The sequence below is a fragment of the Eumetopias jubatus genome, unplaced genomic scaffold, assembly GCF_037043125.1.
Source record: "Eumetopias jubatus isolate StellerSeaLion01/CBP00866 unplaced genomic scaffold, mEumJub1_p1.0 scaffold_13, whole genome shotgun sequence".
Lineage (NCBI taxonomy): Eukaryota > Metazoa > Chordata > Mammalia > Carnivora > Otariidae > Eumetopias > Eumetopias jubatus.
The window spans coordinates 14459724-14479093 of record NW_028274819.1 but is presented as its reverse complement, the minus strand read 5'-3'; the positions used below and the strand labels follow the sequence as shown (position 1 = coordinate 14479093).

At 35.0% G+C, this 19370-nt stretch overlaps 3 pseudogenes; 2 read left to right on the top strand and 1 right to left on the bottom strand.

Annotated features, from left to right (window-relative positions):
- The first annotated feature begins 1211 nt into the window (after positions 1–1211).
- On the top strand, positions 1212–2161 carry LOC114215418 (olfactory receptor 4P4-like; annotated as a pseudogene).
- A 10374-nt stretch (positions 2162–12535) lies between these two features.
- Positions 12536–13473, top strand: LOC114215194 (olfactory receptor 4P4-like; annotated as a pseudogene).
- A 2688-nt stretch (positions 13474–16161) lies between these two features.
- Positions 16162–17148, bottom strand: LOC114215195 (olfactory receptor 4P4-like; annotated as a pseudogene).
- Between the last annotated feature and the right edge of the window lie 2222 nt (positions 17149–19370).

Below are 19370 nucleotides of genomic sequence, written 5' to 3'. Positions count from 1 at the left end.
ATAATTATTTATTTTTTCAAGATTATTTATTTATTTGAGAGAGAGAGAGAGAGAGCATGAGCAGAGGGAGAGGGAGAAGCAGGCTCCCTGCTGAGCAAGGAGCCAGATGCAGGACTCAATCCTAGGACCCCGAGATCATGACCTGAGCCAAAGGCAGACGCTTAACCTACTGAGCCTCCCAGGTGCCCTACACATGATTTTTTAAAGACATTAAAATACGTGGCAGTTAATCGAGGTAGCCCGATGTCTAAGGAAGTTGAATCAAGGACTGCCAGGCAGGACATTAAGCATAGCTGTCTTCTGCACCCAGACAACTAGAGATTCAAGTAATATTTTTAGCAAACTCCTAATAAAGGCAGACAGATTGATGAAATGGCTTTGCCTGAGAACATTCCAATACTTTCTTTACTTAGAGACTTAAAATTATGCAAAAGCCTTTATGCTTGAGCAAGGATAAGGAACATATTTCAGGAACGTTTAATGAATAATTCAAGCCACTAGTATATTCAGCATTGTATTTTATTCAAATTAAAATAGCTTCTTAACTTATTGGCTAATATCACTATAATCTGATTTGGAAAATCATCAGAAGTTATTTCTTAATAATTTGTCCTTAATGAATTCAAGTTCTTAAAATTCCACTATGGAAATGAATTTTTTTTTAAATTTCATCTCTATTACAGTGTAATTGTATGGGTGACCACGTTAACTTACTCAATAACAGAGTTGAAAAGGAAATTTAAATAGGAATTGATTGAGAAGCCAGGTGTAAGGTAAGGGCTGAATCATAACCCTGAATTATGAAAGTACAGACATCATGAAGATATCTGGTCAGAATTGATCCTAAAATTATAGAAGTATTGGGTGGAACACTTTGTTAAGCAATAAGTACCATGTTTTCAGTAGCATCCAAGACTCAGTTGTGGATTGATCAAAGGCCCTCTTGTTGACTAAGGCAGACATTGATCACAATTTTCTAGTCTAGTAGATTTAATGGAAATCTGCTAGTTTATGTTCCCCCAGAGTCTTCTTACGGGTCATTTCAATTGAATACTTGACTTTTATTCTCTGAGACACTTGAATGAGGCATATTCAACCTAGTAAATTCCTTGAATAGGATATGATCATCCCTCTACTGAAGAAACCTTTCTAAATATGGCCTCATTAATTCTGTATTTCAGGTGATTCATGTATTCTATCTAAGCTGGACAATGGATCAAAGCAATAATGCCACTGTATTTATTCTCTTGGGACTTTCCAAAAACAAGAATATTGAAATCCTTTGTTTTGTATTATTTTATTTTGCTACATTGCTATTTGGGTGGGAAACTTTCTCATAATGATTTCTATCATGTGCAGTCAGCTAACTGAGCAACCCATGTATTTTTTCCTTAATTACCTCTCGCTCTCCGACCTTTGCTACACACATCCACTGTGACACCCAAACTAATGACTGACTTATTGGCAGAAAGGAAGACCATTTCCTATGGTAACTGCATGACACAACTCTTTACCACACATTTATTTGGAGGCATGGAGATCTTCGTCCTCACAGGGATGGCCTATGACCGCTAGGTGGCCATCTGCAAGCCCCTGCACCACACCGTCATCACGAGCAGCCAGAGGTGTAACTCGAGCAGCCAGAGGTGTAACTCAATCCTCTCAGCCTGATGCACGGGGCATTTATACACTCTGCCAGCCAGTTCCTCCTCACCATCTTCCTACCCTTCTGTGGCCCCGGTGAGATAGGCCACTACTTCTGTGACGTGTATCCTTTACTGAAGCTGGCCTGCACCGACACATACAGAATTGGTCTCTTGGTAATTGTTAATTCAGGCCTGATTGTTCTGGTGACTTTTGTGATTTTGATGGTGTCCTATTTCCTGATATTCTACACCATCAGGGCTTACCCCACAGAGAGCCATGCCAAGCTCTCTCCACCCCCAGTTCCCACGTCACAGCTGTGGTTCTGTTCCTTGTGCCTGTTCTCTTCATTTACATTCGACCAGCCACAACTTTCCCAGAAGACAAAGTGTTTGCTCTTTTCTACACCGTCACTGTCCCCATGTTCAACCCACTGATCTACACGCTGAGAAACATGGAGATGAAGAATGCCTTGAGGAAAGTGTGGTGTCATCATTTGTTTTTGGAAGGAAAGTAACTTATATTAAGAGCATTCCGGAATTTCACTTTAGGGTTCTATCCTGAGCCCAAGAATTAATAAGAAATGATATACAAAGAGTGTATAGTGATTGCAAAAGCCAACCACAGGTTGGAGCTTAAAATCTTTAGCATTTCCTCAGACCCCTCCTGACTAGATGATTTTATTATTTTTTAAAAAATGCCTTTCTTCTTTTTTATTGAAGTATTATTGACATACAATATCCTGTTCATTTCAGGTGTACATCACAATGATTCAATATTTTGATACATTTTGAAATGATCCCCACAACAAGTTTAATTACCATCTGTCACCATACAAAGTTATTACAATATTTTTGATGATTGGACAATTTTCATTTATCTTTTCAGTTCATTCTTCCTCTATTCTCCTCACATACCAGTAGTCCCAAGTCCTCCTTAATTCGATACTTTATTTTGAACATATAAGGAAATCTTTTCCCCCTTCCTCTTGACTTCCACTATCACTAGAGAGTGTACTCCTATTGACAGGAACAATAGGAAACCATCTGGTAGATAAGAAATATACGTAGATTTTGCTTCCAGCATCTCAGAGGAAAGCATATAAAGGTAGGTTTTTGAGCTGAGGGTAATAGGTACATGAGCTATTCAACATTGATAAACACTCTTCTGTATGATATTTGAACCTAGTCTCACTCTCTCCCTTCCAGAAAGGAAACATAACATCTTCAACATTCTGGACAAAGTTAATTTTAATGTTAGTTTCTCTTCTAGTTCAAGTTATCATCCTTCCTTATAAATCTGTAACATTAAGAACAGACTGTAAAATTACATTGCTACATGCTACAAGTGTCCTTGTTTCTATAATTGGTCATGAGATTTTAGTTAACATTTATACCTTTCTTTCTTGCACTGCCTACTCACTCTTCCTTTTGATTTCAGGTTAACCTTTAATATCGGGGTTCATTATCTACTAATGTGAACCAAAGCTTCATTCTTGAAATTCTGAATCTTTAATGGTCCTGCCATTTTTCTTGTTTGTTTTTCTAATTAAATTTTACAATTAGTTATAGAAATTTTAAGAGATGGCCTGGATTCCAGATATTGATCATCCATGCCCCATTGTGTCAAACAAACAGATCTCATCACCGATATCAATTGCTCCAGCCCCTTTTGGTTTAATAGAGGCATGAGGAGTCCAAAGGTGTCCAGGTGACAACTTCAATTTCCAGTTCAATAAAATAATTGTTGTATTCCCTCATGAAAGCACAACACCTATAACTAAAACCTATAAGCCAGCTGAGCTGAAAAATGCTGGCACAGGAAGCAAAAATTCTATAAAGGATTTTAGCATAATAAATATACTTGCATATACATCCTTCGATTCGACAGGATTCGTAACTGTTTATCATGGGTTTGGGAGAATTATAATCATCTGTTGGTCAACATATCCTTGAAGATATAAGTTGAGCTTTTCAGGGTGCTGTTTCTCAATTGGCACTTTATTCAGTAAGCCATTTCTTCATTGTATCTAATCAGTTACTTAAGAGAAGTGGGGTATAAATAAGTTCACTAGGGCTACCATAACAAAATACTATAGACAGGGTGACTTAAACAACAAAAATATATTTTCTGTCAGTTCTGGAGTCTGAAACTCCAAGGTCAAAGTACTGGCAGGTTTAGTTTCTTCAAAGATCTGTCTCCTTGACTTGATAGATGGCTGCCTTCTCTGTGTGTCCTTACATGGTCTTCTCTCTGCGCACACACATTCCTGGTGTTTTTTTCTGTGTGCCCAACTTTTCTCTTATGAGGATGCCTGTCACATTGGATTAAGGCCCACCTTAAAGTCTTCATTTTAACTCAACTTCCTCTTTAAAGGCCCTATCTCTAAATAGTCACCTTCTGAATTACTTGGATGTAGGTATTCAATATATGAATTTTCAGGACGTCAATTCAGTCTACAACAGAGTATGTGGTAGGATCAATGAATTCCTATGTGTATGTCCACTACTATACTTCTTTTACTGTGAAATACATTACTTGATTAGAATCAATCCTAAGTGAAATAACATGATGGTGAATAAGACATTCCATAAGTCAAAGCATTGTGTGGCTGGTACAAATATTATAAGCAGGAAAGACAAATCTATATCCGGAATAAATGTCTATTTCTGTGAAGACAAATTCTGTTTCCTCCATGATAGAAAGTTTTCAGTGTAGTCAACTTGCCACCCAGGACTGAGTAGTCACCCGGAGGAGTGTACATGTTGGGCATTCAATGTTGGTGTGACAGAAAGTAGCTTCCAAACATGACCACAACAATTTCCTAACTAATCCATATGGAGATATCATATGTAGAGGCTAGATACAGAATTTTATGGCCAACAGTTCATCTGATGTCTGGGCCCACAACCAAGTGGCAACTGCCAGACATGTAAGTCAAGGTGAACCTAGATGATTTCAGCTGCTAGCTAGTGAGCTCTCCCAGTCTTTGAGTTTTCTCAGCTGAGACCTCAAACATCATGGAGCATAGTCAAGCCATTCTCACTATGTCTAAATTCCTGATCCATAGAGTCCAAGTGCATTGTAAATTGGTTGTTTTACACACTAAATTTGGGGTTATCTTACACAGTCATAATAACTGCAAACATTCGATACTCAGTAGTCACAGAAGCCAGATGAACCTCCATGAGGTAAATATCATATTGTTCAGCCCTAGTAATAGCCTTCATAAGGATGCTTCCTAAACCACCTTGACCACTTAATTTTTTTTATATTTTTAAAGATTACTTATTTATTCATTTATTTTAGAGAGAGCAGAGGGAGGGGCAGAGTGAGGGAGAGAGAGTCTCAAGTAGACTCCATGCTGAGAGTGGAGCCCAATGCCAGGCTTGATCTCACAACCCTGAGATCTTGACCTGAGCTGAAATCAAGAGTCAGATGCTTAAATGACTGAGCCACACAGGTGCCCCACCCATGGCTGCTTTAGACCTAGACCAGTGAGTTAGAATGTGGGTAGCTGGGAAAGGAGGATGGTTGAGATCCACGAAACATGTCATCTTGTCTACCACCATTGAGAATTTCCTCTACAGGGTACACCATGTAGTGAGCATTTGTATGACTTACATTTTGTCCATGAGGTCTACCCATATAGTCACACCTTCTACCCGTACTTTCTAAATCCCTAAATACAAGTGAAACTTTTAGCAATTGCCATGAATTGGAATAGATCTATGCCTCTAGTTATCTCTTGGTCTGTACAAAGTAGACAACCAAATGCACTGGTTAAGAATTTGTTAACTAAGAAGATTTTTCTTAACCCCTATCTTTTTTAGGGCTTTCATATTTGGGGCTTTAATGTTACAATATTCCATTTCAGTTGGTGCCAAATAGAACTAAATATAAACAGATACAATCATATATTTCCTCTTCGGCCAACTCCCCGTAAAGCTACAGGTCAATGTTGACTGAGAGAAAGGAGATGATTTTGCAGGACTTTTATCAAAATTTCTTGAGCCCATCAGACTTTAAGAAAATAAGCATCATTTTGCAAGGAAATAACTCAGGTGAAGTTATTATATCATCCCCAGGCCATTAGAATCTGTTCTCTTCTAGAAAGATGGAAGAAGTGGACTTTGTTTGTACAGGGATTTCAGGGCATTTCAGTGCTCAAAATTCTCAGATTCAACCCCAAACATCACTGTCTTAGATTTCAGTTTCATTTTTTTTTTCTTTTTAGGGTTCTGTTATTGACATAAGAGACCGTAGAGGCTGTGTTTTCTGTTCCCTTTACAGTCCTGTCATGCCTATGATCAAATCGATGGCTTCATTTACATCAGGGTCTTTGTTTTGGCTTCTGGAGACCAAACTGCAACAGAAGACCTCTCAACCTGATGGTATACCTGAAGCTGTGTAGGCCAAGTAAAACTACCCTATCCTTTATGTTAGGCTTCCAATGCCAACATCAGAAGGCAGGCCACTTCACAATCCTTATAATTTTGTATTGCCCACACATCATTCAAGCTCCACATTCATCATAAATCCCAACACGTCAATGTTGTTTGTAGAAAATCAGTACATTATTTTGTGTGAAAAATAAGAAAAATGTTCTTTCAGACATAAGGTCAGAATTTTTATAGCAGAAGCATTATAAGAGTTTTCTCTCAAATTACTAACTTATATGTTTTTCCACTTAATTTTTTTTTCTACAGAAAGGAATAACTAGTTCTATGGTTTTCAATGTTATTTAGACTATGGTTGTTCTGATAACAGCCAAACTCCTCACTTCTCTCCTAAATGAGTCAGCATACTCTCCTTATCCAGTCCCGATCATAACTTATGCATCATTTTCAGACATGCTGTTTGCCTCAAGTCTTTGTTCATATTGTTCACCCAGATCAAAAAGTCCCTCAGTTATGCCTTTCATAATCTACAGTTGACCCTTGAACAATGTGGGGATTAGGGGCTTGTATAACTTTTGATCCCTGCCCCCAAACTTAACTAACTACTAATAATAGCCTACTGTTGACTGGAAATCTTACCGATAACATGAACAGTTGATTAAAACATATTTTGTATGTTATACATGATATACATATTATATACTGCATTCTTACAATAAAATAAGCTAGTTATTAGGAAACTCATAAGGAAGAGAAAATATATTATAGTACTGTATTATATTTATTGAAAAAACTCCATATATAACACAACTCACATGTTCAAGCCCATGTTGTTCAAGGTCAACAGCATTATCATGTGATAGTCAAGCTTCACTCAGTTATGCACCCTTTCCTAGCTATTTTAACCATGTTTTCCATTGTATATCTCTTTGTAATTGATTGCTGGGATTACAAAAACATCTGATTTATTTTAGGGGAATATTTTATATGTTTTATTGGACATTGTGGTATTTGTAGGAGGAAGTGCTATAAATTTACACTAGCTCTCAGAGTTCGGTCTATGGAAACTGGTTGCCAATGTGGGTCTGGAGGAAGAAGTAGGGCCGTTGGGATGTGAAGTAGCACACAAGAAGTTTGCCACCCACTGTTCAACTAATTTATTCTGCACTGAAGCAGACTTCAAAACCTGGCCTTTGGCATTTTCTAGTTTAACCTCTGTTGAGACATTATTCCCTACACTTCCTCAGAATCTGTTTCAACAGAAAGCACATGATTTATGGCCAATCAATAGTGAATAGAAGTGAACTCTTAGTTTGTGCTCAAACTCCTCAGAGTATACAAAGTTGTTAACCATGGTGTAACTATTTTTTTAAGGACTGGAAAGGAACTAAGCAATATTCAGCTATGCATTGGCGAACTTTTCTTTTGGGAAATGTCTCATCCCATAGAGAAAGTGAGAGGGAGGTTTGGGGTTATATTCTCCCAGGTAATCTACCTTAAATGACACTTGGAAATTAAACAGAAAACTTGTATATATTTCCAATACTAAAACAAATGAATATACAACTTTTGGGTAGAAAACAACCAAAAACATTTTTCAACATAAATCCAATGATGATCTTATTTCCTTTTGGTTTCAAAAATCAGGAGAGAATGTTTCTCTTTATAAGGGAAATAAGAAAGTCCCAGAACCAGGACTTACATGGTCTGCTTGCATGGTCAAATTCATTAATCTTCAGCAGCAAAATTAAGCATTTATTTTGACTCTGTTGAAAACACCAGACGCCACATTTTACTCAGAGACAATGAAATTTATCTAATGAGATAATCACCTGGTAAGTAAAAATCAAACCAACATATAGTAAATAAACATGACTTTCAAATTTAAAAAAGCATATATATATGTGTGTATATATATATATAGCATAAATTACATTTTTATCTGTAACTATGCTGATTTTATAGGTGCATTTCCCTCTTCAAGTTTTGCAAATATTTCATAACATAACTTTCCATCACATTAGTAAAATTCAATGAATTATTAATATTATGTTCCTCAGCAGATGTCAAAATGAAGCAGACCCTTTTTTGGTATGATTTTGGGAAATTCATGAAGGAAATAATAATATTATTCATGGCATATATGGGATGTATCTGAAAAAGAATTGGTAGATAAATCAAGTGAGCAACTTGAATTTTAAGCAGAAGAAAGAAAAATAAAGAAGAAAGAGGTACAAATTAAATATGATGAAAGGAATGCCCTGGATTGGAGACAGGTTCCTCCCCACCTCCTTTGCTACACTGTATGTACAGTGAGTAATTAAGAGTATGATGTGTTGTGATTTGGAAAACTTCAATATCAGGGCGCCTGGGTGGCTCAGTTGGTTAAGCGACTGCCTTTGGCTCAGGTCATGATCCTGGAGTCCTGGGATCGAGTCCCACATCGGGCTCCCTGCTCAGCAGGAAGTCTGCTTTTCCCAATGACCTTCTTCCTTCTCGTGCTTTCTATCTCTCATTCTCTCTCTCTTTCAAATAAATAAATAAAATCTTAAAAAAAACCTTCAATATCAGAGGATCCTGCACATCAGTGTGGGGCAAATCTGATGAGAAAGAATAAGAAAAGGGTAAACAATAAGACAGAAAGGAAATAGAATTAGTTCAGTCAAGCATGGGTACTGGCGCTGGGAGAAAACTTTGAAGCTGTTGGCAAATATTTAACTCAACCTTGACTTTGGGAGAGGTAACCTGGTTACAGAAAGAAATAACAAAAAAGGTAATATGCTCCTAGAATAATTCTAAGAATAATTTGAACTTGACAACCAAATTTATCCATATCCAGATAATAAAAAATACCTAAAATATGCCTAAAATTAGTGTTTAGAACTATCAGTATTTTATCCAAATTGTAAAGAGACTTGGTTTCCTTTTTGCAAAATAGAGATAATAAAAGAATCTTTGGGGCCTTTAGGATTCACAATTTAATACATGTAGAAGGTTTAGAACTGCCTGCAGAATATGGTAAGCACTAAATATTGGATATTATCATTATTTCTCTCTTATGTCTGTGCAAAACTACTGATAATAGCAACTTATTTGATATAAATTGTAATAGCTTGCATTTTTATTTATTAACATTGTAGTGTACTTTTGCTTATTTTTTCCATTATATATGGGGTACCTAATTTATACATAATGATATGAGGAAAAGCAAGGTGAAAGAGAAATTAATTAGTGCCTATTGTATACTTTGTATGGATTATTCAACACACACAACTATGGTATATCAATGTTAGAAATGGCCCATGTTAAAACGGGAAATTAAGAATTCCTCATACCAGTGAGATCATATGATACATGTCTTTATCTGATTGACTTATTTCGCTTAGCATAATACCCTCTAGTTCCAACCACGTCATTGCAAATGGCAAGATTTCGTTTTTTTTTGATGGCTGCATTAAAAAAAACAACAAAACAAAACAAAGCAAAAAATCCGGAGAAACTGATTGTCACACAAGTTAACTACCTTACTCCAAACCATATGGCTAGATAGCTATCCTGGTCTTTTGTGTGAATCCAAAGTTAATCTACTGACTGTAATACCAAATCGTCAAGGGCAGGAAGAATACAAGGCACAGCCACTGTCTGATGAGCTGCCTTGAACCAATTAAATGAAAATTAATTTCCTGGATGCTCAAATTTAAATGTTAATAATGAGATAAATGGAAGTATTTCAGGGAAGGTTAAATGAGAAATATTTCCAATGGTTTAAAGAGCCAAAAAATGTCTTCCTGGAGGTAGACGAGAAGGGGTGGCTTTTAAAATTTATTCATTCAACATTTTTCAGTGCTCATCAAGGTAAATGGTACTCTTTAATCCCTTCCCCTATTTCACCCATCCCCCCATTCACCATCCTTTGGGTAACACTCCTTTGTTCACTGTATTTACGAGTTTTTGTTTGTTTCTTTGTCTCTTTTTTCCTTTGCTTGTCTGGTTTCTTAAATTCCATATACAAGTGAAATCATATAGTATTTGTTTTTTTCTGAGTGACTTACTTTACTCAACATTATACCCTCTAGGTCCCTCCATATTGTTGTAAATGGCAAGATTATTCTTTTTTATGTCTGAGTACTATTCCATTTGTGTGTGTGTGTGTGTGTGTGTGTGTGTGTGTGTGTGTGTTCTTTATCCATTCATTTATTGATGGACACTGGAGGTACTTCCATATTTTGGCTATGGTAAATAACGTGGCAATAAATATAGGAGTGCACATATTTGCAAAACAGTGGCTTTTAAGCGTGGGTGTGACATAGGAAACCAAAATTTTAGATGTTAATCTAGCATGGTATATTCAATGAACTACAAAGAGACAGAGTTATTAAAATAGATGTGGAATATCTCTGTCATACACAAGGGGACTATCCTGGGTGTTGTTATATGACCCTTTGCTATCAGAAAGGAGAGAGGACTCAGAGCAGGACAGAGCCTGAAATATAACCCCAATAGTGCCTTGAAGTATCTATTAGTTGCAAATAAGGATGGGAAAAACAGTCTGCTACCCTTTAGCTTTCCTTTTTTTAAGAATGTAAGAACTAAACCAATGTTTTTAAGAACTTGAAGTTCTGATGCTAATTGATTCCTTGATTTTGAAAAGAGAATGTATCAAATCGTTGGGCCCTTTAGGATTCACAGTTAATACATGTAGAAGGTTTAGAACTGCCTGCAGAGTATGGTAAGCACTAAATAATATTAGATATTATCATTATTTCTCTCTTATGTCTGTGCAAGACTACTGATAATAGCAACCTATTTGATATAAATTGTAATAGCTTGCATTTTTATTTATTAACATGTTAGTGTACTTTTGCTTATTCTGCCTTGTGCCAGAATTAGTCCTTGTAGCTTCTGATACCAAGTTCTCTCTTTAAATCACACAAACACGAAATCAGGATCTTGTAAATCTAAAATTCAGTGACTTTAATATTAACAAAGGAGACATTGTAAATAATGTGAAGGTGTTGGAAATGTAAGTTTTAATTTAAATAGCATGACTATGAATTCTTTGGGTGTCTGATGATACTTTGGAGAATTGTCAAGAAGAAACATTCAGCTGAGGGAAACAAGGGAAGTCATCGAATTATTTGCCCATCTTGCCAGTATGGGATCTAGCTAATATGAGAGAAAGAGCGACAAAGACAGAAAAAGTTTTAAACTATCCTGCTTGTTAATTAATGAAATTTTGCTACTTGTATTTTTTTTCCTATGAGAATCATGTTTTTCTTCAAGGGCTATATGAAGAAAAATATTAAAAATGAGCTTCTATTCTTGGAAAGGACTAAAGGTAGGCTACAACCACAGAAGCATATTGGCAAATTAATTGACAATGAACAGACCCACAATCTAAAGTTCTTTTTTTAAAAGTAACTTCTATTTGTTTTTTCTGATTATAGAAATACTGAGAATATTGTGATAACCTGAAAAATATCCTTGGGATTCACTATTTATGAAATTCTCATTACTTTTACAAGAAATAATTCAATCACCTTTCAAAAATAACAAGAGAAAGTGGTGAAATCATAATTTCTTAATTAATGCAACCCTTTATTTATTTAAAAAACAATGATTGAAGTCCAACGTGTCAAGCAAGTGCCATTTGTGTCTCTATGTATTATTCTAACTTAGTCTTGTAGAAAGTCTTTGACTCAATATTACGTATTTAATTATTATTATTTCATACATCTATTTAAGTAAAAGAAAATGTCACAGCCACTTAGACTTTAGCTGATGTCATATTGTCATTATTGCTCTCTACAATGTTGGTAAATATTAAGTGTTTCAGCCCAAGGTCAGGACTAGGGCGAGGTGAATGTGTTACCTTGTGTGCAAACAATTCAATAATGAAGACAGTAAGATTTTTATGCAAAATTAAAAAAAATGCAAATTCTACTATAAAAATTGAATTTATCTATTTTCCAAGTTTTTTTTTTAATTCTAGTTAGTTGATACACAGTGTAATATTAGTCTCAGGTATAGAATTTAGTGATTCAACAACAACAAAAAAATATGGAATGTTAAATACAAGCAGGATTTTACCTTGCAATTTCACAATTCCTCTCACTTACTTGGATTTAAGTCTGTCTATTTCAACCTATCAAGCAGGTGAGCTCTTCCAGGAAAACAAACGCCTCCTCCCTAAGTTCACCTTTGCAACCCCTACATAAGATGACTGTGCATCTTTGTTTTTAACTTGAACAAGTGTGACTACTAATACTCTTTTTTTTCACGCTACAAAATAACCTGATCTGTTAAATTATATGGTAATTTGTCCATACAAAGCTTAGAATTACTTTAAAATATACTGTAGGAAGCCAATTAAATAAATGAATTTATTTTTATAACATTCCTAATTCTCACCATGTTTTGTGCAATATTTCTCATACTGACTTGTCATTTTTTCCCCGGGGCAAACCTTTGAGATTTACCTGCATTATACCATGGAAAATATTAACAACATCACTGAATTTGTTCTGTTGGGACTTTCCCAGAATAAGAAAATTAAAAACTTGTGCTTTCTACTCTTCTTATTTTGTTACATAGCTATTTGGATGGGAAACTTGCTCATGATGATTTCTATCACATGCAGTCCGCTAATTGACCAACCTATGTATTTCTTCCTCAATAAACTTGCCCTCTCAGATCTGTGTTATACCTCAACGGTGACACCCAAGCTAGTCACCGACTTGCTGGCAGAAAGTAACATGATTTCTTATACCAGCTGTATGGCACAGCTTTTTGTCATGCATTTCTTTGGGGGGATTGACGTCTTTATCCTCACAGGGATGGCCTATGACCGCTACGTGGCCATCTGCAAATCCTTGCAGTACACTGTCATCATGAACAGGCAGAGGTGTTATGCCATAGTCATTGCTAGCCTTCTGGGGCATTTCTGCATTCTTTTGTCCAATGTCTCCTTACCATCAATTTACCTTTCTGTGACTCCAGTGAAATAGATCACTACTTTTGTGATGTGTATCCTTTTCTGAAACTGTCCTGCACAGATACTTACAGAGTTGGGATCCTAGTGGTTGCCAATTCAGGCACGATGGGCTTGGTGATCTCTGTGGTACTGGTGCTGTGTTACTTATTGATTTTATACACCATCAGGGCTTTCCCTGCAGAGAGCCGCACCAAAGCTCTTTCCACTTACAGTTCCCACGTCACAGCTGTGGTTCTGTTCTTTGTGTGCCTGTTCTCTTCATTTACATTCGACCTGCTACAACTTTTCCAGAAGACAAAGTGTTTGCTTTTTTCTACACCATCATTGCTCCCATGTTCAACCCTCTGATCTACACGCTGAGAAACATGGAGATGAAGAATGAAGAGAGTGTGGTGCCAGAAACTGTGTTTGATTAGAAGGCAAATCATTACATAACCTACTTAAGTGATAGTTACTGTACTCGAAAAACCATGAACTTTGCTGTAAGAAAAATAAGTATAGATATTGGGTCACTGCATTAATATGATAATTTATCTTGAAGTACTTTCTTCTTTCTTTATTGATTTGTTTCTTATTTACATTTTCCCCTAGTAATCTGAGTCATTTTTTTGTTGAAGTTCTGTTACATTTCTCTTTGATATATTCTTCCTTTGGATTTTATCCATAAGTTGCTAACTGGAGGTCTCCTTTCTAAACCCCCTATGCTTTGGATTCACGAATGAATCTTTATATGTACATAAGCTGCATTCATATTGATCTTCCCAGACATAAATGGTCCTCACTGCTTTCTCATCAGAAAGGAGCATCAGAAACTTAGAGTCATGTTTTCCACTTAGCTCATGAGTTTCCATATTCACTGCAACAATTTAAAAAGCAAAAATTATTTAAATAGGATCTAAGCATTAAAAACACTATGTATGAAATAATGGTTGTATAAAAATGGTAAGAGTTTTTCTAAAATGACTTACTTAGATCATTTCAAAATCATAGCATTTTAAAAAATTATGGAAATATTTGCTATAAAATCATAATGAAAAAGTAATATTAGTAATAAATAAGGTAGCCACATAATTCATTCTCCAAACTGAGCCTCCTTTGAGTGTGAAATGAGGGTCTACTGACAATTGTGCTGACACAATAGACATAAAATGAGATTGTGTCAGGAGAGTAGGAAGTTTGGCTACTGTTAAATGTCTGAGAAGTATGGATGCCCTAGTAGAAAGGTTAGTGGCAGTTACATGTCAGTTTGTACTAGTTCATTAAATATAACTATGGAAGCAGTGAGGAAATTATTAACAAATGCTTTATTTTTAACACTTGATTTTGGGTTAAACTCTTAAATTTATTGTCTAATAAAAATAATTTTGATTACATATAACTGGTATTGCAAAGTAAACCAACAACAGAGATGATAATTAGGATTCAAATGATTTCTCCTAATGCTCAAAAAAATATGAAGTTGATAACGGTTGATAATTAATCAGGTGGATGAAAAATATCTTCCTACTTGAGGGATCCTGGAAAGGCAACTATGCTTTCCTCCTCTTTTTCTCCCTCTGTAAAATTGAGGTAATAATAACTACCTCATAAGGTAATTGTAAAAATGAAAGGAAATGAGTATTGTTCTAAGAGAAGAAACTGCTCAGAATAAATTTTTATTATTGTTATTATCCCTAGTATCTGTACATTAATTTCTGTGAAGCATTCAAATTAAAAATTTTAACAATATTTCATTTTATACTTTGAATTTTTTATTTTAGAATGATAAGATTAAGATTTTTGTGACTTATGTCCATACATGTTTAAATAACATTATAATAAAGCATGATTTCAACTGATGCAAGATATTTGTGAGGATTTTTTTCTTAAAAAGCTCTAAAACTATAATTTTGAATTAGTGATCTAATTATCTGCTTTATTTTACAGATGAGTAAACTGAAATTCAGAGGTTTAACATTTCTCTAAGCATCAAACCGGAACCTAGAGGGGTAGTTAAGTAGTTTGGTAAAGAAAAAGAATTTTTATATAAATTGATAGCAAATGTTGAAGTATTATTTCAAGCTTTCCAGCAAGAAAGAAATCTTCATAAAAACCAGATCAAAGATTTCACTCTTGATAGTAACATGTATAAAATAAAGAGTAGAAGATGGATTCAGATGAGATTTTTAGACTAGATACAACTGAGGAATGTCTGCTTAAAAAAAAAACAAAAACAAAAAAACAAACCCACATAGTTGAGTGAACCCAACTTCTCCAAAGAGGCACTTCTTTCCATTAAATTCTGCCAGAGAACTGCTTAAATGTTCCATTCCCTCTCCCCTTCCTCTCACTCACTCACTCACTCACTCTCTCTCATCTATCTATTATCATCATCTATCTACCCCAATAAATCTGTTCTATAGTTTATGTCAGATATTATTTTCAGATTATTTTAAACTTGAATTTAGATAGTAAATGAAAATCTTTTACTTTGAAAAAATCCTTAATTTTGAAGGATTTATATTTTCTTCCTTTCCACAGGGCAGGTAGCTGTGGTTTACTCCTTGACCACATATATGGAATGTCAAACCAGTTAAATAGCATGATTTCAACCATTCTATTTGCTACACTTTTTGGGGTGTCTTGTCTGACGGACTGGATCCAGAGTGGAATCCCTTCTTGGCTATATGAAGCCAAAATATATGGAAGTGGAAAAATATGTGAAGAAGGATATATATCAACACAATGGTGGAGTCTAATGTCCTAGTGGGTCATTAAACCGTGACAGGGATTCCTATGAGGGATGAGAAACAGAGCTATGTGACAAAATACTTATAGATTCATTCAATAAATATTTATTGAGCACCTAATATGTACTATACACTTTGCTGGCTATTAGGAAATTAGCAGTGAAAAAACTATGACATGACCCCTACCTACTTGCATGGAACTTAAAACTTAGTGAAGAATGAAAACAAGTGAAGCACATCAGCAAAGGAATATGAAAGAGGAACCCACTGATGGCAAGCTGATGTTTAGGGCTTGGCCTTTACATATTCTGACTAATTTTTCCATGGGCAAGGAGTCAAAGAAAGAGGATGTGTCATGAGATGATACCTGTTCACATCCAAAGATGAATAGCCTTCAAATCATTGGCTTCCCTTTCCAAAACCTTTCAGTGCACCAAACTTTCCTTATGGCGTTTTTCATCTCTGTGTTTCTAAGTGTGTAGATAAGAGGATTGAGCATGGGGACAATAATTGTGTAGAAGAGTGTAAACACTTTATCTTCTGGTAAAGTTGTGGCAGGTCTAATGTAAACAAAGATGACAGGTGCAAAAAACAGGATCACAATTGTGATGTGGGAGCTGCAAGTGGAAAGTGCTTTGTGGCGGTTCTCTGCAGAATATGTTCTCACAGTATATAATACCATAAAGTAGGAGGCCATCAAAACCACAGAGACCACCAGTCCCATCAGGCCAGAACTGGCAATGACTAAGAAACCGATTTTGTGTGTATCAACGCAGGCCAGTTTCAACAAAGGATATACATTGCAGAAATAGTGATTTATTTCACTGGAGCCATGGTAAAAAAATCGTAAGAAGAAACAAGCCAAGGGAATGCAGAAACCCCCCTGCACAGGATGCTCTGAGAATTGAGTTACATCTTTGCCTATTCAAAGGATGGCATAATGGAGTGGTCTGCAGATGGCCATGCAGCGGTCATAGGCCATGCCGGTGATGATGAAGACCTTGGCCCCTCCAAAGAAGTGTGTGGTAAACAGCTGTATCATGCAGTTTTTATAGGAAATGACCTTCTTCTCTGTCAGTAAGTCTGTCATTAGTTTGGATGTCATAGTGGAGGTGTAGAGGAGGTCTGAGAGGGCAAGGCAATTAAGAGAGAAATACATGGGTTGATTAATTAGCTGACTGCCTGTGATGGAAGTCATAATAATCAAATTCCCCAACCAGATAGCTAGGTAACAGAGTAAGAAAAATAAAAAGCAGAAGAATTGGACTTTCTTATTCTTAGAAAGTCCCAAGAGAATGAATTCAGTAACGTTATTCCTATTTTCCATGATCTGATGCTCCAGAAAGGTTCCTGAAATGACAAAAATAATGAAGCAAATCATTGATAAGAAAATGGAAATCTAATATTCAATTAAAATAACCTAATGCATGTTTTAAGATCTTAGCCATTTTAAGATCCATTGAAATCATTCATTCATTTAATAAAATCCTTTCAAATATCTAGTGCCAATACTCTTCCAAGAACTTCAGATAATGATGAATTAAACAAAGTCTTAGCTTTTGTGTAATTTAAATTATTGTGTAAGGAAGCAAGAAATTATACTTGTTAAGAGTAAAAAAAAGAGAGAGAGAGACACCAAATAGTGTTAAGTATTTGTTCAAATACTAAGTTCAAAGTGTACATAGTAACGCAAATAATGTTAAGTATTAATTCAATTAATGTTAAGGAAACATAATGTGCCATCTTAGGATGTAAACTGGAGGTAACCATAGAATTTACCTGAACAGATATCACAAAAATGGTGGGGGGCATGTGAGTGATTTATAGAGTGCTTGGCATATATTCAATGTTAAATAAGTATTAACTAAAGAAAAAACCAGAAAGTAAAGAGTGTGCTATAGGCTTGAAGGAATAATACAATATTAGAAATAACCATTTGTCCATTAATCAGGAAATTCATGATAGAACTAAAGAGGAGATTATTTTTCTAAATTGACTTGTAATACTTTTGGATTTAAAAGAGGAAATAACTACAGAAATTACTCCATGAAACTTTTATATTACTTAAAGGTTATTTGTAGCATAATGTATCTACAATTCTGCTCTTCTTATTTCTCTCTCTTGAAGGATTATAGGAAAACCAACCTTAGTTTTAAAATTTTATTCTTGGTTCAGTAATTTTTAAATGAATTAAAACGTGTATACATCACTGATGCCTTTTGTTTTTATATAAAATTGGATGTATTCTACTACAAGTAAAATTAATGTTAAGTAAGAGGCATGTAGTTGAAAAATACTCTTTTTACTTATTTTTAACTTTAGAAATATTAGTTAGGGGCCAGTACTGCTTCTTTATAAGAAATGTATATCCGAAGTGAAAAAGTTCTTCAGTTTATATTTAGTTATGTTATATTCAAGAGAAATTAATTTAAATATTTAAGTAAATTGTTAACAATGGCTATTTAATGATAATTACACTATGGAAATTTAAATTTTCCAATTTTGCTCTTTTTTTTATTGTCCAAACTTTTTAAATTCAATTAGCCAACATATAGTTACTATGAACTTCTATTCATTTTTAGAAAAGGGTATATTTTATTAATAAAAGTATATTTTACATTACTAATGCTTATGATTTAAATTAATTTGAAAATATCTTTGTAAATATGACTATCCATTTATCCTTTAAATGTAGTTTAAAATATTGAAGAATTATGCCCACTAGAGTCTGGAAGCCCATTTAGATTTTTTTTTAAATTTTTTTATTGTTATGTTAATCACCATATATTACATCATTAGTTTTTGGTGCAGTGTTCCATGATTCATTGTTTGTTCATAACACCCAGTGCTCCATGCAGAACGTGCCCTCCTCAATACCCATCACCAGGCTAACCCATCCCCCTACCCCCCTCCCCTCTAGAACCCTCAGTTTGTTTTTCAGAGTCCATCATCTCTCATGGTTCGTCTCCCCCTCTGACATACTCCCCTTTTCTTCCTCTCCTGTTATCTTCTTCTTTTTCTTTTTTCTTAAAATATGTTGCGTTATTTGTTTCAGAAGTACAGATCTGTGATTCAACAGTCTTGCACAATTCACAGCGGCCCATTTAGATTTTTATAGGAAACTAACACCAAGGGGTCATACTAAAAATTATTTATTCTTAAGTGAGAATTTACTGTGAAACAAAAGTGCATTGATTTTTATTAGGTTTCTTTTAGTTGAATGATTGATAAACCTGTGAATTGTGTTCAAATTTGCTAAATAAAAGGATTATTTCAATTTTCTGTGTCAATTATACCAAAGATCTTGCAATGTCAGACAAAGAAAGACTCAGAAATTCCAAACATTACACAATTTTGAATATTGTTGTCACAAGACTGTGAGTCAGCGTGGGATGAAGAAATGATATGAAGATCAATGTAAATTTTTTTAATAATTCCGTTTTTTCTAATTATATACTCTTTCAAAATAAGTAATTTTTCAGAAAAGTTATTTGAAGGCCTTTTTATCAGGTGATCAATTATGGTTGCCAAGGTTAGATATAGCATACAAAAAAGTGGACTCCTTTAATTTCAAAATAGAGCCCTCACACACAATACAATAAA